Raw genomic sequence first — 17,428 nt, 5'->3', positions numbered from 1 at the left:
TTCAGCAGGTGCAAGTGGAGGAGTGGGGAATCAAACTCGGTTCTCCCAGGTCAGAGTCCGCACACTTAACCACTACACCAAACTGGCTCTCAAGACGAAGAAGAATTTGGCTTTTTAAGGTGGCTTTTTAAGGAATAAAAAAGTCCCTGCAAGGAAAAATATTGAAGAAGAAGATATTGGATTTATATCCCGCCCTCCACTCCAAATCTCAGAGTCTCAGAGTGGCTCACAATCTCCTTTATCTTCCTCCCCCACAACAGACACCCTGTGAGGTGGGTGGGGCTGAGAGAACTCTCACAGAAGCTGCCCTTTCGAGGACAACTCTTCGAGAGCTATGACTGACCCAAGCCCATTCCAACAGCTGCAAGGGAAGGAACGGGGAATCAAACCCAGTTCTTCCAGATAAGAATCCATGCCCTTCACCACTACACCAAACTGGCTCTCACTGCACCAAAAATCCCAGCAAGAACTCCCCCATACCTTCCCCAGCACACGTGCTGCAGCGGGTATGCTGGGGAAGGCTAAGGCCATTGGGGAGGCATTTAAAGATGCCTCTCCGTGCCCTCCCCAGCATGCCAGCCTGAGCCCTGGCCAGTCCAAGCAGAGCTCTGCTCCCGTGCGCTCCAGCCTGAAAAAGCGCAGGCGGAATTGGGGTTGTGGATTGACTTAATGCCTCTAAAAACTGGATTATGGTACCTGCCTTCTCTTTACTGCATGGATGTAATCTTCTCTTTCCCATGTCTGCTTCCCCTCTGGTGATATATGGGCTTTTAACATCGAGTAGTAGTTTGTTCTCTTGGAGAAACGTCGACTGAGGGGTGACATGATAGAGGTTTACAAGATGGTGCATGGGATGGAGAAAGCAGAGAAAGAAGTCCTTTTCTCCCTTTCTCACAACACAAGAACTCGTGGGCATTCCATGAAATTGCTGCAGTTGGGTTAGAACTGATAAAAAGAAGTACTTCACCCAAAGGGTGATTAACACAAGGAATCTCCGGGGTCATTTTTCCTGAGCTAAGACAAAAATGTGTGAGCCAGAGGCTAAAAAACTCTGAGCTAGCTCACATTAACTCAGCTTAGAGGGAACACTGCCTGTGAGGTAGGTGGGGCTAAGAGAGCTCCTACAGCGGCTGCCCTTTCAAGGACAACTCCTACGAGAGCTGTCGCTGACCCAAGGCCATTCCAGCAGCTGAAAGTGGAGGAGTGGGGAATCAAACCCGGCTCTCCCAGATAAGAGTCGCGCACTTCACCACTACACCAAACTGTCGAGGCACGGATTGGGAGGAGAGCTGTGTTATCCTCAAACAGCGGGCCGCCTCATCCATCTCTTCTCCCTCTCCGAAAACCCCCAACCTCTCTCCAGCAAGAACCGCTTGCCGAGAGGTGATTAAAGAACCGCGAGAAGAACAGCAGGTTTGTTGAATCCTGGCTTTTCATGCTGATGCCCAAACAATGTGAAAACAGCCATCAAGAAAATGCGTTTGGTGGAGAGAAATGATTAGCATAAAACCAGCTGGGGAAAAGAAAACAAAAAAAAAGGGGGGGAGCTCCCGCTTCATCAAGGAGGTCGATTTAGATGAATTTCTATTACGCCACGGGGAGTCTTCGTCGCAAAAATGGAAAAAATGAGATGATAACGAAATGGGATATTGATGGAGATTAGGCGTCTCTGACTACGCTTGGGCGATAACAGGTTTCATAGGTGAACTCTGGAAGCTGGACGGGTAGCTACACGTTGTGTTTCATTTATTAAAAAAATAAATTGAATAATCATAATTTGTGCCGGCCTACCCCTTTACAGCTAAAGAATTTGAGCGCTTAGGGCCAAAATTCTCAAGCGAGCACAACTCCTGATCACCCATTCGTAGCTCAAAGCTTCTTGAAAAGGGAGACAAAAATATTTTCCCAGTTGTTTTCATTTGTCTTTTAAGATTTTTTTTTCTGTCCCCCCCTCCCCCGCAGACTTAGAACTGGCAACAGTATATAATGGAATCAAAGGCTGAGCTGATGTGAGTGATTCTTTGATCTTTATTACCAGGGGTCATTTTGCAGGAAAATAGGTGGTGGAGCTCATCAGCATAACTCCTTAGCCCCCACCCCCCCAGCCAAAAGCAACCCGATGCAAGAAAGGAGAGCCCCGGGCGAGCGAGGCCTGCTTGGGCTGGCTAGAGATCCAGCCAGCTCAAGCAGGCCTCGCTTGCCTGGGGCTCTCCTACCCCCCTCCCAGTCAAAAGGCCAGCAAGCCACCCGCCACCCAAAATTGCATAAGAAGTAGAGAAAGGGTGGCGCAGGCTTCTCCAGGGGTTAATGAGGGCTGCTGGGGGCGTGGCAAAGCTCCTGGTGGCTGGCTGGCTGCCCGCTCTCCTAATCCAGGGATTGTTATGCAGCTGCACCTACTATTCAATGAACAAAGTAGGTGGGGAGGAAGAACCCTCAGAGAGGTTCAGGAGCTGTGCTCCTGTGAGCTCCTGCTGAATCTGAGACCTGGCTATTACAAGAGATTGTCATTGGGTGTGAGGAAGAGGCTTTGTTGACATGGAGCATCGCGCTCACTCTCCAGTTGCTCTTTCCATGGGACTCTCTTTGTTGCACAACCTCCAGGCGGGACCTGGAGCTCTTCCAGAATTCCAGCTGTTTTGCAGGCTATAGAGATCAGCTCCCCTGGAGAAAATGGCAAGTGTGAGACATAGACTCTATTGCATTACATCCCTGCCAAGCTCCTTCCCCTCGGCAAACTCCCATCTCTTCAGCTTCCTCTCCCCAAATCTCCAGGGATTTCCCAAGCCGGCCAAGGAAACCCTAGGTTGTTGTGATGATAAAATGGAGAAGAGGCAAAAGATATACATTTGCCCTTTCTACATATGCATCATCCATCCATCCAGGGGTGGAATTCTAGCAGGAGTTCCTTTGCATATTTCCACACACCCCTGATGTAGCCAATCCTCAAGAGTTTACAAGGCTCTTTTTGTAAGCTCGTGGAGGATTGGCTATATCAGGGGTATGTGGCCTAATATGCAAAGGAGCTCCTGCTAGAATTCTATCTGTCTGTCTGTCCGTCTGTCCATCCATCATCTATCTGTCTGTCTGTCCGTCTGTCTATCATCACTATTTTTGTAGCAGGAACTCCTTTGCATATTAGGCCACACATCCCTGATGTAGCCAATCCTCCAAGAGCTTACAGGGCATTTAGTCCAGGGCTTACTGTAAGCAGGACGATTGGCTACATTAGGGGTGTGTGGCGTAATATGCAAAGGAGTTCCTGCTACAAAAAAAGCCCCCTCCCCTCTCTCTCCTGTCTGTCTGTCTCTATCCACACACACGTATTTTTGTTAAGGTATGTAAAGAAGCTAGTGGCCTCAGATCGTCTTGTTGTTCCAACATGCAATGTCTTCTTCAGGTGTTTTCATCGTTTACTCTGGATATAACATGAGACTTCTCACTGCATATTAATAACACAGATTAAAAGCATCAAGACACCACTGACAATGGCCCAGATACAACAGCAAAACATATTTAATCAAAAGAAACTCAAACCTGCACAGCGATTGCTTCAACCTGAAAGCAAATCAATGCCTTAAGCAAAGTTTCAAACTTCAAGCTTCCTCTTGGCTTCTTTATCAGCTCGGGAGAGAGGCGAAGACTTCCAAACGATACCATGTGATCCTAAGCAAAGTTACAGCCTTTTAAATCAACTGAAATCGATGGGCTTAGAAGGGTAGCGCTCTTTTGGGGATTTCCCTGCCGGTTGACTAGAGTCAGTCTGGATCTCTTCAGCACAGTATCACAGCTCCATAATCATTCCCCTAACCCAGGGGTGGCCAGCGGTAGCTCTCCAGATGTTTTTTTGCCTACAACTCCCATCAGCCCCAGCCAGCACGGCCAATGGCTGGGGCTGATGGGAATTGTAGGCAAAAAAAAAACCACCTGGAGAGCTACCGTTGGCTACCCCTGCCCTAACCAACGTTTCCTCTAAGCTGCAGAGTCCTGCGAGCAAAAATTCTACTTTGTGAGCCACTGGCATTAAAGTTGTGAGCTCCTGCATAAGCTGTGCTCTGGGGCCATCCTTCCTGAGCTAAGACAAAAATGTGTGAGCTGGAGGCTAAAAAATTGTGAGCTAGCTCCCGCTAACTCAGCTTAGAGGGAACATTGCCCCTAACTGGCCTTGAAAAGAAACAAGGTCACTCATCACCCAAAGGTGGAACCACTGCAGATACTTGCAGGCAGGACGGTAAGCATCTCAGGAGGGGGCGTTGAAGAAGCAGATGCAGAATTTTGCACGTTTTTTTGTTTTGTTGAAATGTATGCTTTGGAGTATCATTAGCAGGGGTGGAATTCTAGCAGGAGCTCCTTTGCATATTAGGCCACACCCCCAAGATGTAGCCAATCCTCCGAGAGCTTACAAAAAAAAAGGGTCTTGTAAGCTCTCAGAGGATTGGCTACATCAGGCGGGTGTGGCCTAATATGCAAAGGAGCTCCTGCTAGAATTCCACCCCGATCCCTAGTACAATAATACAGCTAGATTCAAGTCTGGTAGCACCTCGGAGACCGACACGGTTTTTTTTTTGGAAATGAACTTTTGAGACTCAAAGCTCATACCTTGAAAATCTTAGAAGAAAGTCTGAATCCACTGGCCCTTTGAAGACCAACAAAGTTTGATTCTGGGTATAAACTTTCGTGCGCATGCCCACTTCTTCAGAGTCATCGAAACAGAAGTCACCAACCATTACATATAGGCAGAGGGTGGGGAGAGTGTTGCCAGGAAGGGCCAGGGGTGGAATTCTAGCAGGAGCTCCTTTGCATATTAGGTCACACACCCCTGATGTAGCCAATCCTCTGAGAGCTTACAAAAAAGAGCCTTGTAAACTCTCGGAGGATTGGCTACATCAGGGGGGGTATGGCCTAATATGCAAAGGAGCTCCTGCTGGACTTCCACCCCTGGGAAGGGTTAATTAAAGTCAAGATGAGTGATATACAGCTAAGAATGGATTAAGGCCATTGGTAAGATCTGTGAAAATCTTGTTGATTTCGAACGTACTACCAGATTCAAATCTTGTCGCATCAACCATCACCAGTGGTCTGACCTAGCCTCAGATCGCAAAGCATGGAGGCACACCATCCACCAGGCTGTCTCTTCCTTTGAGAACGCACGCATAGCTGGTCTTGAGGACAAAAGGAGATTGAGGAAGAAGCGCACTGCTACAGCACCAACCCCAAATCAGACTTTTCCCTGCAGCCGCTGTGGCCGGACCTGCCTGTCCCGCATTGGTCTTGTCAGCCACCAGCGAGCCTGCAGCAGACGTGGACTACTGCACCTTTCTTAAATCTTCGTTCGCGAAGTCAAGCCGAGAGACCAGATTCAAATCCTGCTACAGACCAAAATGGCTACCCTCTGAAACTAAAGCAGTACTAAATCCACATTATAAAGCAGCAGTGGAACGGGAAATAGACGTTCTTTATTCCCCCCCCCCCCCCCACCGCAGGTCTCCTTCACAGTACAGAGCACAAAATTACTTTTTAGGTGAATTCTTCTGAAACATGCCTGAGCCAGGTCATGCACATCTAGGATTTCTAGGCAGTGACTGGAAACCAGTGGAAGGGTTGGGTGGGGCGGGGGAGGGGATGTAGAGTTCTGGGATTTTTAAATTTTTTTTTTACATTCAGCCTCACGTGCATACCAGAAGATCTCACCAAAAGGGACAAGGGGTAGCTCTAGGAATTACTGGAAATGCTATGGTAAGACCATAGGGTTTCTGGCAATTCCTAGATCTGCCCCCATAGTGACAAAAGGGTAATTCTAGGAATTGCTGGAAACTCCATAGTAGGTACATGTGGCTGCATGGGGTTTTAAAATCATTTTTCTCTCACCATCGTTCTAAGGGGTGGTGGGCAATGGGGCCTGAGAGTGGGGGATGCCCCACCCACAAAGGGGGCTTGTTATCCCTCTATTCCCATGACCCAACATATGCCACTCATACAGGCCTCAGATTCAGTGGGAGCTCACGGGAGCGCAGCTCCTGAACCTTTCTGAGAGTTCCACCTCCTCCTTCTGAGAGTTCCATCTCCTTGTCCATTGAATAGTATGTGCAACTGCATCGCAATCCCTGGATGAGCTCCACCATCTATTTTTCTACAAAATGACCCCTGCATCCATATAATGTATTTTGATCCTAAGGAGCCCCGTGGCGCCGAGCGGTAAGCTGCAGTACTGCAGTCCAAGTTCTGCTCACGACCTGAGTTCGATTCGGGCAGAAGCTGGGTTCAAGTAGCCAGTTCAAAGTTGACTCAGCCTTCCATCCTTCCAAGGTCAGTGAAATGAGTCCCCAGGTTGCTGGGGGTAAAGTGTAGAGGACTGGGGAAGGCAATGGCAAACCACCATGTAAAAAAGTCTGCCAAGAAAATGTCATGATGTGATGTCACCCCATGGGTCAGTAATGCGGGTCAAGCTTGCCTGATTCCATCCAGCATATTTTATTGAACTGCCAACTGTATACTAATCTCCAGAAGGTTCTGTTAGATAGTCTTTCCTTCAAGGCAAAGGGAACCCCCTGCACAAGCACCAGTAGCTTCCAACTCTGGGGTGACGTTGCATCATGTTTTCACGGCAAACTTTTATACGGGATGGTTTGCCATTGCCTTCCCCAGTCATCTACACCCCCCCCCCCCCATCAAGCTGGGTACTTATTTTACCGACCTCGGAAGGATGGAAGGCTGAGTCAACCTCGAGCCGGCTACCTGAACCCAGCTTCCGCCGGGATCGAACTTCAGGTCGTGAACAGACTGCAGTACTGCAGCTTTACCGCTCTGCCATCCTATAAAATCAAGAAAATAGGACTGATTGCCGTTTCCTACTAAATGACAACATAACCGATATCACAAGAGCCGTTGCCAAATTCTTGGCTGAAAATGTCAAAAATTATTCTAAGCAGGTTTTATTGTGATCCTTAATCTTATTCGAGCCTTTTATGCTTTGAACAGATATATTGGGTTGCTATTTGGTTGACAAGTCTCTGTACATCTCTTTTGGGTTGTGCCAATCGAGGTGCTCTGTTGACTATTGCTATTGACGTCACCCCATGAGTCGGTAATGATTTGGTGCTTGCACAGGGAACTCCCTTTACCTTTTCAACCAAAGCATAGTAGCCGTGGCAGTTGATGTAGCTAGTAAACCAGTCCAGGCTGAGAAAAGGCATCGGTGAGCACAGCTGCGATGTGAGCTTCCAGAAACAGCGCCGAATCCAGGAGAACCTGAAGACGGGCTGTGTACACACATTAGCAAATCAGCATTTGTCACTGCCTGCCACGAAAGAGGCCATTATCTTGAGTCCTCCCATGCGAATCAGTCTGTTCCGAGATGCCTCATTTTACTTGCATAATTCTCCGGCACGACGGTATGCAATTTGCTCGTCAAATGGGATGTTATCAAGCCTCTTTTGATTGGATGTGGGGTTTCATTCCTTTTCCCCCCTTTTTCCTGAGGATTCTTCCAGTTCGCATTGCTCTTCTGTCTTCCAAAAAAAAAAAAAAAAGACTGAAATTTCTTGATTTCTCTTCTGCGGGCACTGATTGAGCACTTATGTGCTTGTTTGCATGCAGAGAGCAGCGTTTGATTTTTTCTTTTTCTTTTTTAGGGAAAGCCTAGCATGGTTTCCAGTTCTACTCTTCCCTCCAACTGAGACTGCTACATTTTCCTGGCTTTCAACTCTTTCCGCATTTTTTTTTTCCAGCTGTGATTCTTTCCCCCTTCTTTATAAGTTTCTTTTCCCATTTCCTCTCAGCTTTCTGCAACCGTGGAAGGGTCTGTTTTGGACACAGATCATGACAGTGGGGATCATTTGAAAGAGCTGTTTATACGGAGGAATGCACTAATCCTAAAGATTCCAGTTTGGTGTAGTGGTTAAGTGCGTGGACTCTTATCTGGGAGAACCGGGTTTGATTCCCCACTCCTCCACTTGCAGCTGCTGGAATGGCCTTGGGTTAGCCATAGTTATCTCAGGAGTTGTCCTTGAAAGGGCAGTTGCTGTGAGGGCCCTCTCAGCCCCACCCACCTCACAGGGTGTCTGTTGTGGGCGGAGAAGATATAGGAGATTGTAAGCCGCTCTCTCTGTTTCAGAGAGAAGGGTGGAGTATAAATCTGCAGTCTTCTTCTTCCCCAGTTACCAGGGCTTTTTTGTAGAAAAGGCCCAGCAGGGACTCATTTGCATATTAGGACACACCCCCTGACATCCCCAGAAGTGATGTCACCTGATCAGTAGGTAGATCCAGGTGGGCAGATGTGTTGGTCTGAAGCAATAGAACAAAATAGGAGTCCAGTAGCACCTTTTAGACCGACAAAGTTTTATACAGAATGTAAGCTAAACCCATTTCCGTATTTTAGTGTATTCTTTTTTTTCCTTAGGACAAACTAGAATGATGTTTATAATGCGTGTTACATTTTAAAAAGCATATTAGGTGGACAAGAACATCTTTAAGAAAAAAACATGTCCTTCGTTTAACCCTACTTGCTAGCAATAGGGCAATTAAGAGACAGCTTTTATTACCTTTTATTGTTTTCCCATGCAAATGCTACCCAGACCAAATGTTCTTTCAATTTGTTAATTACACAGGAGGAGGCACTCATGGGCAGCTCCATGTCTCTTGCTCTCTTCAAACATAACAGATCAGCCAGTATCATAATGTCCCTGTATAAATGGATGGTGCGGTCTCACTTGGAATACTGTGTACAATTCCGGTCACCGCACTTCAAAAAGGTTATTATAGCACTGGAAAAAGTCCAGAAAAGGGCAACTAGAATGATTAAAGGTTTGGAACACTTTCCCTATGAAGAAAGGTTAAAACGCTTGGAGCTCTTTAGCTTGGAGAAACATCGACTGTGGGGTGACATGATAGAGGTTTACAAGATTATGCATGGGATGGAGAAAGTAGAGAAAGAAGTACTTTTCTCCCTTTCTCCCAATACAAGAAATCGTGAGCATTCTATGAAATTGCTGAGCAGTCGGGTTAGAATGGATAAAAGGAAGTACTTCTTCACCCAAAGGGTGATTAACATGTGGAATTCACTGCCACAGGAGGTGGTGGCGGCTACAAGCATAGCCAGCTTTAAGAGGGGATTGGATAAACACATGGAGCAGAGGTCCATCAGTAGGGTTGCCAAGTCCAATTCAAGAAATATCTGGGGACTTTGGGGATGGAGCCAGGAGACTTTGGGGGTGGAGCCAGGAGACATTGGGGGCAGAGTCAGGAACAAGAGTGTGACAAGCATAATTGAACTCCAAGGGAATTCTGGCCATCACATTAAAGGGACAGCACACCTTTTTAAATGTCTTCCTTCCATAGGAAATAATGAAGGATAGGGGCATCTTCTTTTAGGGCTCATAGAACTGGACCGCCTGGCCCAATCGTTTTGAAACTTGGATAGAACTTTGGGGAGAGGCACTAGATACTATACTGAAATTTGGTGCCTCTACCTCAAAAAACAGCTCCCCCAGAGCCCCCAAAATCTCCAGATCAATTCCCCATTGTACCCTATGAGAATCGATCTCCACATAGGGAATAATTAAGTGCTCAGCAGACATTTCCCTCTCACCCACCCCCCACCTCGTTTCTGGTGACTCTGAAGCGAGGGATTGGGCTCTCTACTCACGAGTTTCTGCCAGCTTCTTCAAAGTAACACAGACACACCATCCCAAGAGGAAGCCTTTTAACCGGAGACTGAAGCCTTCGGAGGTGGAAAGGCACATGGTCCTCTGGGGGCGGGGCTTCCCTCTGCCGGCTAGCTGATTGGGGGCAGGAAGGAACCTGGGAAAGCGGAAGAACTCCTGCTGGTACCTGGGGATTGGCAATTCGCCACAGCGAATTGTTGGAACTCTGTCTGGTACTTGTGGGGGGGGGGCAAAGTGGAAGGGCTTCTAGACCCACTTGTGAACCACCTGATGGCACTTTTTTTTTTTTGGCCACTGTGTGACACAGAGTGTTGGACTGGATGGGCCATTGGCCTGATCCAACATGGCTCCTCTTATGTTCTTATGTGACACAGAGTGTTGGACTGGATGGGCTATTGGCCTGATCCAACATGGCTCCTCTTATGTTCTTATGTGACACAGAGTGTTGGACTGGATGGGCCATTGGCCTGATCCAACATGGCTCCTCTTATGTTCTTATGAGACACAGAGTGTTGGACTGGATGGGTCATTGGCCTGATCCAACATGGCTCCTCTTATGTTCTTATGTGACACAGAGTGTTGGACTGGATGGGCCACTGGCCTGATCCAACATGGCTCCTCTTATGTTCTTATGTGACACAGAGTGTTGGACTGGATGGGCCATTGGCCTGATCCAACATGGCTCCTCTTATGTTCTTATGTGACACAGTGTGTTGGACTGGATGGGCCATTGGCCTGATCCAACATGGCTCCTCTTATGTTCTTATGTGACACAGTGTGTTGGACTGGATGGGCCATTGGCCTGATCCAACATGGCTTCTCTGATGTTCTTCTGTGACACAGAGTGTTGGACTGGATGGGCCATTGGCCTGATCCAACATGGCTTCTCTTATGTTCTTCTGTGACACAGAGTGTTGGACTGGATGGGCCATTGGCCTGATCCAACATGGCTCTTCTTATGTTCTTACGTTCACAAGCCTGTTGGAGGCTGGAGTTAACAGACAACTCAGAGCACGTAGTCTGGGAGCACATGGCTGTCTAGTGCCTTCCCTCTGCTGGAGACCTTGTTAACTGCAGCCCTGGCTAAGCCAGCTGAAACTGTGTTCCTGTACATTCCTGCTGAAAAAAAAACAAAAGCCCTACCTGTTATAAATGTGGGCAGCGATGCTACCCGATTTATAGCCATACCCTTTCCCCCTAAATTTTTTTTCTAATATAGGTTTTCACCACTCAGGATGAAACTGCAATTATCTTTTTCCCCTGGCATTCTAACGAAATGAAATAGGAATGTTGTTGTTATGTTGGGTAGCAATTCCTTCTGTTGTAACAAAGTTTGAGACCAATGGCAACTTTAACACCAACAGTAAAAATCTCTAAAAGTCAGGGTCAGAATCTCTGGATGTCAGGAAATCATCCTGGGTCAAGCTGGGTGGATTTATCCATCCATTCATCTTGATCCTAGTTTTTCAATGTCTGTTTTATGTTACATGGTTGGAACTCCATGAAGGATACCCTGAAGTGAGCCAGTACTCAGTCCTAATAATTTTGTATACTGCCTGCATAACAATTTTGTATACTGCCTGCATAATAATGCCATTTTCAAAGAACGGTCCAGTCATTCAAGCACCCATAATTATCCTGAATGTGTACATGGCAACCCTCGCTTTGTTTCTTAAAAATGTATCCTCCAAAAATCTTGTTGGTTTCAAAGGTGTTGTTACCCAAAATGGTAGCCTCCTATTTAATTGGGGGAAAATAGATTTAAAGAAAACAAAGTGAGAGGGGGTACCTGTTATTCTCCACCGATGTTTATGAGGATTTTTCCCTCAGAGAACGTTTAGAATAAACCAGTAGATGTTCATCTGGAACAGGTTTTATTGAAATAGATATAAAAGGGCAAAAACACACATATGCAAACACACACACAAACATAAAACATACAAGCTAACTATGAGGAAGTCAGGGAGGAGAGGGGAGAGAGCAATTTCAGGCTATGTTTACCAGTCTAAATGAAAGCGGTCTATGGAAGCAGCAGCAAAATTGCCAGCATTTTATGGGGAAGAGGAGAAGGTCCACACATCCATGATCCACACACTGGTATGGAGCAGGATGCCATACATTATAGGGCAAAACACTCCCTGGGGCAAGCTGATATACTGCCCCCACCCAAACAATAACTTGATGGTTTGTCTGGAGATGGACAATGATTTGGAAGAAGTTTGATGGGTTTCCTTGAGGTGAACTATAGGTGTGGGTGGTGCATTATGACTGTTGTTTATTGAGAGCTTCAAGCGAAGACTCTTTGTTTGAGAGGCTCCTGGCAGCTGCACTCAGATTGGCTGGCTCCATAAGAGTGGCCAGTCAGGTAACCTCTAGCGAACAGGGTTTTCTAGCTGTAAGTGGCCCCTCAGCAAGAGGATGCTGTCTGACTGCTAACAGATCTACTGGATTTGACTCTAACTCAAGTCAAGTCTAACTCAATGCCCTTATGCCAAAGTTTTCAAGAGGAATGTAGAATGCTAGCTGATAGGGTTGCCAGTCCCCAGATGGGAGCAGGGAATCCCCTGGTTTGGAGGCCCTCCCCCCAGTTCAGGGTTATCAGAAAGCGGGGGGGGGGGGGGAGGGAGTAAAAAATGTCTGCTGGGTACTCCATTATACTTTATGGAGACCAATTCCCATAAGGTATAATGGAGAATTGATATGTGGATATCTGGGGCTCGGGAGTGGGGGGCTGTTTTTTGAGGTAGAGGAACCAAATTTTCTGCATGGCATCCAGTGGCTCTCCTCAGAACACCCCACCAATTTCAAAATGATTGGACTGTGGGAGGATCCAATTCTATGAGCCCTGAAAGAAGGTATTAGGGGGAAGTATTTGTGAATTTCCCTGCATTGTTTTAGGGGCTGGACTAGATGACTCTGGAGGTCCCTTCCAACTCCATGATTCTTTGATTCTAAGGTGCCCCTATCCCTCGTTATTAAGGCATGCTGTCCCTTTAAATGTGATTGCCAGAATTCCCTTTAGATTTCAGTCATGCTTGTCACACCCTTTCTCCTTGCTCCACCCCCAAAGTCTCCTGGCTCCACCCCCAAATTCCCCAGATATTTCTTGAGTCAGACCTGGCAATCCTATTAGCTGAGAAAGGCAGAGACCAGGGAGAGGGCCTCAAAAAGCCTTAAAGCAGTTCTTCCGAACAGTTTATGCTTCTTTTGGAAAGTCCAGACCCCAGGCAGACAATTATGGCATCCTACTGGGTCTCAGGGAAGCGGAGGTTTCCAAAGGGAGAGGAAGAAGAAGAAGAAGAAGAAGAAGAAGAAGAAGATATTGGATTTATATCCCGCCCTCCACTCTGAAGAGTCTCAGAGCGGCTCACAATCTCCTTTTCCTTCCTCCCCCACAACAGACACCCTGTGAGGTAGATGAAGATATTGGATTTATATCCCCCCCTCTGCTCCGAAGAGTCTCAGAGCGGCTCCCAATCTCCTTTACCTTCCTCCCCCACAACAGACACCCTGTGAGGTGGGTGGGGCTGGAGAGGGCTCTCACAGCAGCTGCACTTTCAAGGACAGAGGCTCAGAGCAGCTCACAATCTCCTTTACCTTCCTCCCCCACAACAGACACCCTGTGAGGTGGGTGGGGCTGGAGAGGGCTCTCACAGCAGCTGCCCTTTCAAGGACAACTTCTGCCAGGGCTATGGCTGACCCAAGGCCATTCCAGCAGGTGCAAGTGGAGGAGTGGGGAATCAAACCCGGTTCTCCCAGATAAGAGTCCGCACACTTAACCACTACACCAAACTGGCTGTCCAGTTCAAGGTTCCACTACACCAAACTGGCTCTCCAGTTCAAGGAAGAAGGTTCAAGGTTCCAATTCAGCTCCTCAGGGGAGTCTTTCCCCTCAGCTGGTGATCCTGGTATTTCCTGTCTCGGTTCTACCTAGGGTTGCCAAGTCCCCCGCAGCCTCCAACAAGTGATGTCATCACAAGTGACATCATCGCGTGGCGACATTGCGTGCCGGCCCCTCTAGGAGCTTCCAAGAAAACTCTATGGTTTTGCTGGACACTCTAGCAATTTGGGAGGGAAAACTCTATAGTACAAATAGGTACTATAGAACTTGGTACTATAGAACTCGGCCCGAGAACTTGGCAGCCGTAGTTCTTCCTCATGTGGGTGCCTTTTCTAAGGCCCAGGACTTTAGGCATTGAAACAAATGGCGGCCAAAGCACAGGGCCTCACATAAGAAATTATAATGGGCGTAAATGTGATTGATTAAAGGTTGTAGTTCTTTCCAAATGAAAACACATCCAGAAAGGGAACTTCAGTCGCAAAATGCAACCGGTTGTCATTAGGATTGATGCTAAATGATCCCTCACATCTGCCTTATCTGGCTCAATGCTTTTTTTTTTTTTGTTTCAAAGTAGAATTTTAATAATGGAGTCCCTGGTGGGGGCGTTACAATGATAAGATCCTGTCACCGTTCCTGTGGGCTGGCTCATTTGGAGGAGTTAATTTGAAATGCGGCCCGCATGTGAGGAAATCTGCCCCTACCAGATTGATAACTTTGTTTTTTTTAGGATTCTTCCTTGCCTCCACCCACCCATCCCGCTTTCTAAATTGATCTCTACTTTCCTACGTGCATGCTTGTGATTTACGGTTGGTAATTAGGCAATTGCGGAGGGGCGGGGGGAGAATAGAGAAAATATCCATTGGACTGCATCCACAAAATGTTTTTTTGTGGTTCAGTGTGATAGGCTTCTATAGATCTGTTACTCTGTAAAAAGAGAATGATTCCTATTGAAGATTTTTTCCAGAGAATCATAGAGTTGGAAGGGACCTCCAGGGTCATTGCAGGAAATTCACAAATACCTAGGGTTGCCAAGTCCAATTCAAGAAATATCTGGGGACTTTGGGGGTGGAGCCAGGAGACACGGGGCAGAGTCAGGAGCAAGGGTGTAATAAGCATCATTGAACTCCAAGGGAGTCCTGGCCATCACGTTTAAAGGGACCACACGCCTTTTAAATGCCTTCCTTCCATAGGAAATAATGAAGGATAGGGGCACCTCCTTTTGGGGTTTATAGAATTGGACCCCCTGGTCCAATCATTTTGAAAATTGGGGGGTACTTTGGGGAGAGGCACTGGATACTATACTGAAAATTTGGCGGCTCCAACTCAAAAAGCAGCCCCCCAGAGCCCCAGATACCCATGGATCAATTCTCCATCATTTCCTATGGGAATAAGTCTCCATATGGAATAATAGAGTTCCCAGCAGAAATTTCCCTCCCCTCCCCCTGCTTTCTGATGACCCTGAAGTGGGGGGAGGACCTTCAAACCAGGGGATCCCCTGCCTGCACCTGGGAATTGGCAACCCTACAATCAGCATTTCCTTGGGTATGCAAGAAGGCGACCACAAGAACTAAGGACTGATACAACCCTTCCTGCCCTCCTTCTCACGATCTGCCTAAATTCGTAGAATCAGCATGGCTGTCAGATGGTCATCTAGCCTCTGTTTAAAAAGGTAAAGATAGTTCCCTGTGCAAGCATAGAGTTGTTACTGACTCCTGGGGCGATGTCACATCATGATGTTTTCTTGACAGACTTTGCTTTCCCCAGTCATCTACATTTTACCTCCAACAAACTGGATACTGATTTTACCAACCTCAGAAGGATAGAAGGCTGAGTCAACCTTGAACCGGCTACCTGAACCCAGCTTCCACCAGGATTGAATTCAGGTCGTGAGCAGGGCTTGGACTGCAGTACTACGGTTTATCCAGGGGTGGAATTCTAGCAGGAGCTCCTTTGCATATTAGGCCACACATCTCTGATGCAGCCAATCCTCCAAGAGCTTAAAAGGCTTTTTTTGGTAAGCTCTTGGAGGATTGGCTACATCAGGGAGGTGCGGCCTAATATGCAAAGGAGCTCCTGCTAGAATTCCACCCCTGCACCTGAGTGAACGGAGGTTAACAACATCAACGTAACATTGTTTAAAGTAATAAATCAATCATTCCTATATTATTAAATAATCTCCAGGTGGTGTCGCTAATTTAGTTTTGAATCCAGTCCAGACTGTGTTGCTGTCTCATGGACAGGGTGGGGATAGGGTTGCCAACCCCCAGGTGGGGGCAAGGGATCCCCCGGTTTGGAGGCCCTCCTCCCACTTCAGGGTCATCAGAAAGCGGGGGGAGGGAAGGGAAATATCTGCTGGGAACCCCATTATTCCCTATGGAGATTTATTCCCATAGAGAATAATGGAGAATTGATCTGCAGGTATCTGGAGCTCTGGGAGAACTGCTCTTTGAGGTAGAGGCACCGGATTTTCAGTATAGCATCTAGTGCCTCTCCCCAAAGTACTCTCCAAGTTTCAAAAAGATTGGACCAGGGGGGTCCAATTCTATGAGTCCCCAAAGAAGGTGCCCCTATTCTTCATGATTTCCTAGGGAAGGAAGGCATTTCAAAGGTGCGCGGTCCCTTTCAATGTGATGGCCAGAACTCCCTTCTGGAGTTCGATTGTGCTTGTCTCAACCTTGCTCCTGGCTCCACCCCCAAAGTCCCCAGATATTTCTTGAATTGGACTTGGCAACCTTAGGTGGGGAGGAGGCCGAAGCGAAAAAAGATGGAAGAAAGAGGAAGGCGCCAGCCATGATGGAAACCACTGCTGCCCCTAACCAAAAGCATGGTGGAACATCTCTGCCTTACAGGCCCTGGGGAATTGCATTAAGTCCTGCAGGGCCATGACAGTATTTGTCAGAGAGTTCTTCCACAAGGTCAAAGCCAGGGCTGAAAAAGCTCTGGTCAAATATGGTCAGATATCTTTGGAGCAAAGGATCACCAGTAGATTATTGTCAGTGGAGTGTAACACTATCTTGGGGATACACCAGAGGAGGCGATCCTGAAACTATTCAAGTCCCAGACTGCTCAGGGCCTTAAAAGTCAACACCAAAACTTTGAACCTGAATTGGTAGTCCACTGGGAGCCAGCTTTGCTGGTTCTACACAAAATTGTGCATTATTGAGGTGACACTAGCCCATTGGAATTCCTCATGAACAATTTCTTGGATAGTGGTGTAAGAATCTTTATTAGAATTGCATTGAAGGACCAGTTACTGCATTCCAGAAGAATGGAAAAGTTATGTACGTTGTATACTGATTTGTGAATGGTGGCTTATTGTCATAAGCCCAACACTCTGTGTCACATAAGAGAAGCCATGTTGGATCAGGCCAACGACCCATCCAGTCCAACACTCTGTGTCACATAAGAACATAAAAGAAGCCATGTTGGATCAGGCCAACGGCCCAACGGCCCATCCAGTCCAACACTCTATGTCACATAAGAACATAAGAGAAGCCATGTTGGATCAGGCCAACGGCCCATCCAGTCCAACACTCTGTGTCACATAAGAACATAAGAGAAGCCATGTTGGATCAGGCCAATGGCCCATCCAGTCCAACACTCTGTGTCACACAGTGGCAAAAAAATTTATATATACACACACACTGTGGCTAATAGCCACTGATGTCTTTACACAATACAAACGTATGTATACACACGCATGATGTGAATGTAAAATCATTTTCTGGTGATAATTGTAAGTTATTATTGGTTGTATGTAAGAGCCCCGTGGAGCAGAGGGGTAAGCTGCAGTACTGCAGTCCAAACTCTGCTCACTACCTGGGTTCGATCCTGGCAGAAGCCTCATTCAGGTAGCTGGCTCAAGGTTGACTCAGCCTTCCATCCTTCCGAGGTCGGTAAACTGAGTTCCCAGCTTGCTGTAGTGTAG

Source organism: Heteronotia binoei, chromosome 9, assembly GCF_032191835.1.
Source record: "Heteronotia binoei isolate CCM8104 ecotype False Entrance Well chromosome 9, APGP_CSIRO_Hbin_v1, whole genome shotgun sequence".
Lineage (NCBI taxonomy): Eukaryota > Metazoa > Chordata > Lepidosauria > Squamata > Gekkonidae > Heteronotia > Heteronotia binoei.
This window is presented reverse-complemented; position numbering follows the sequence as displayed.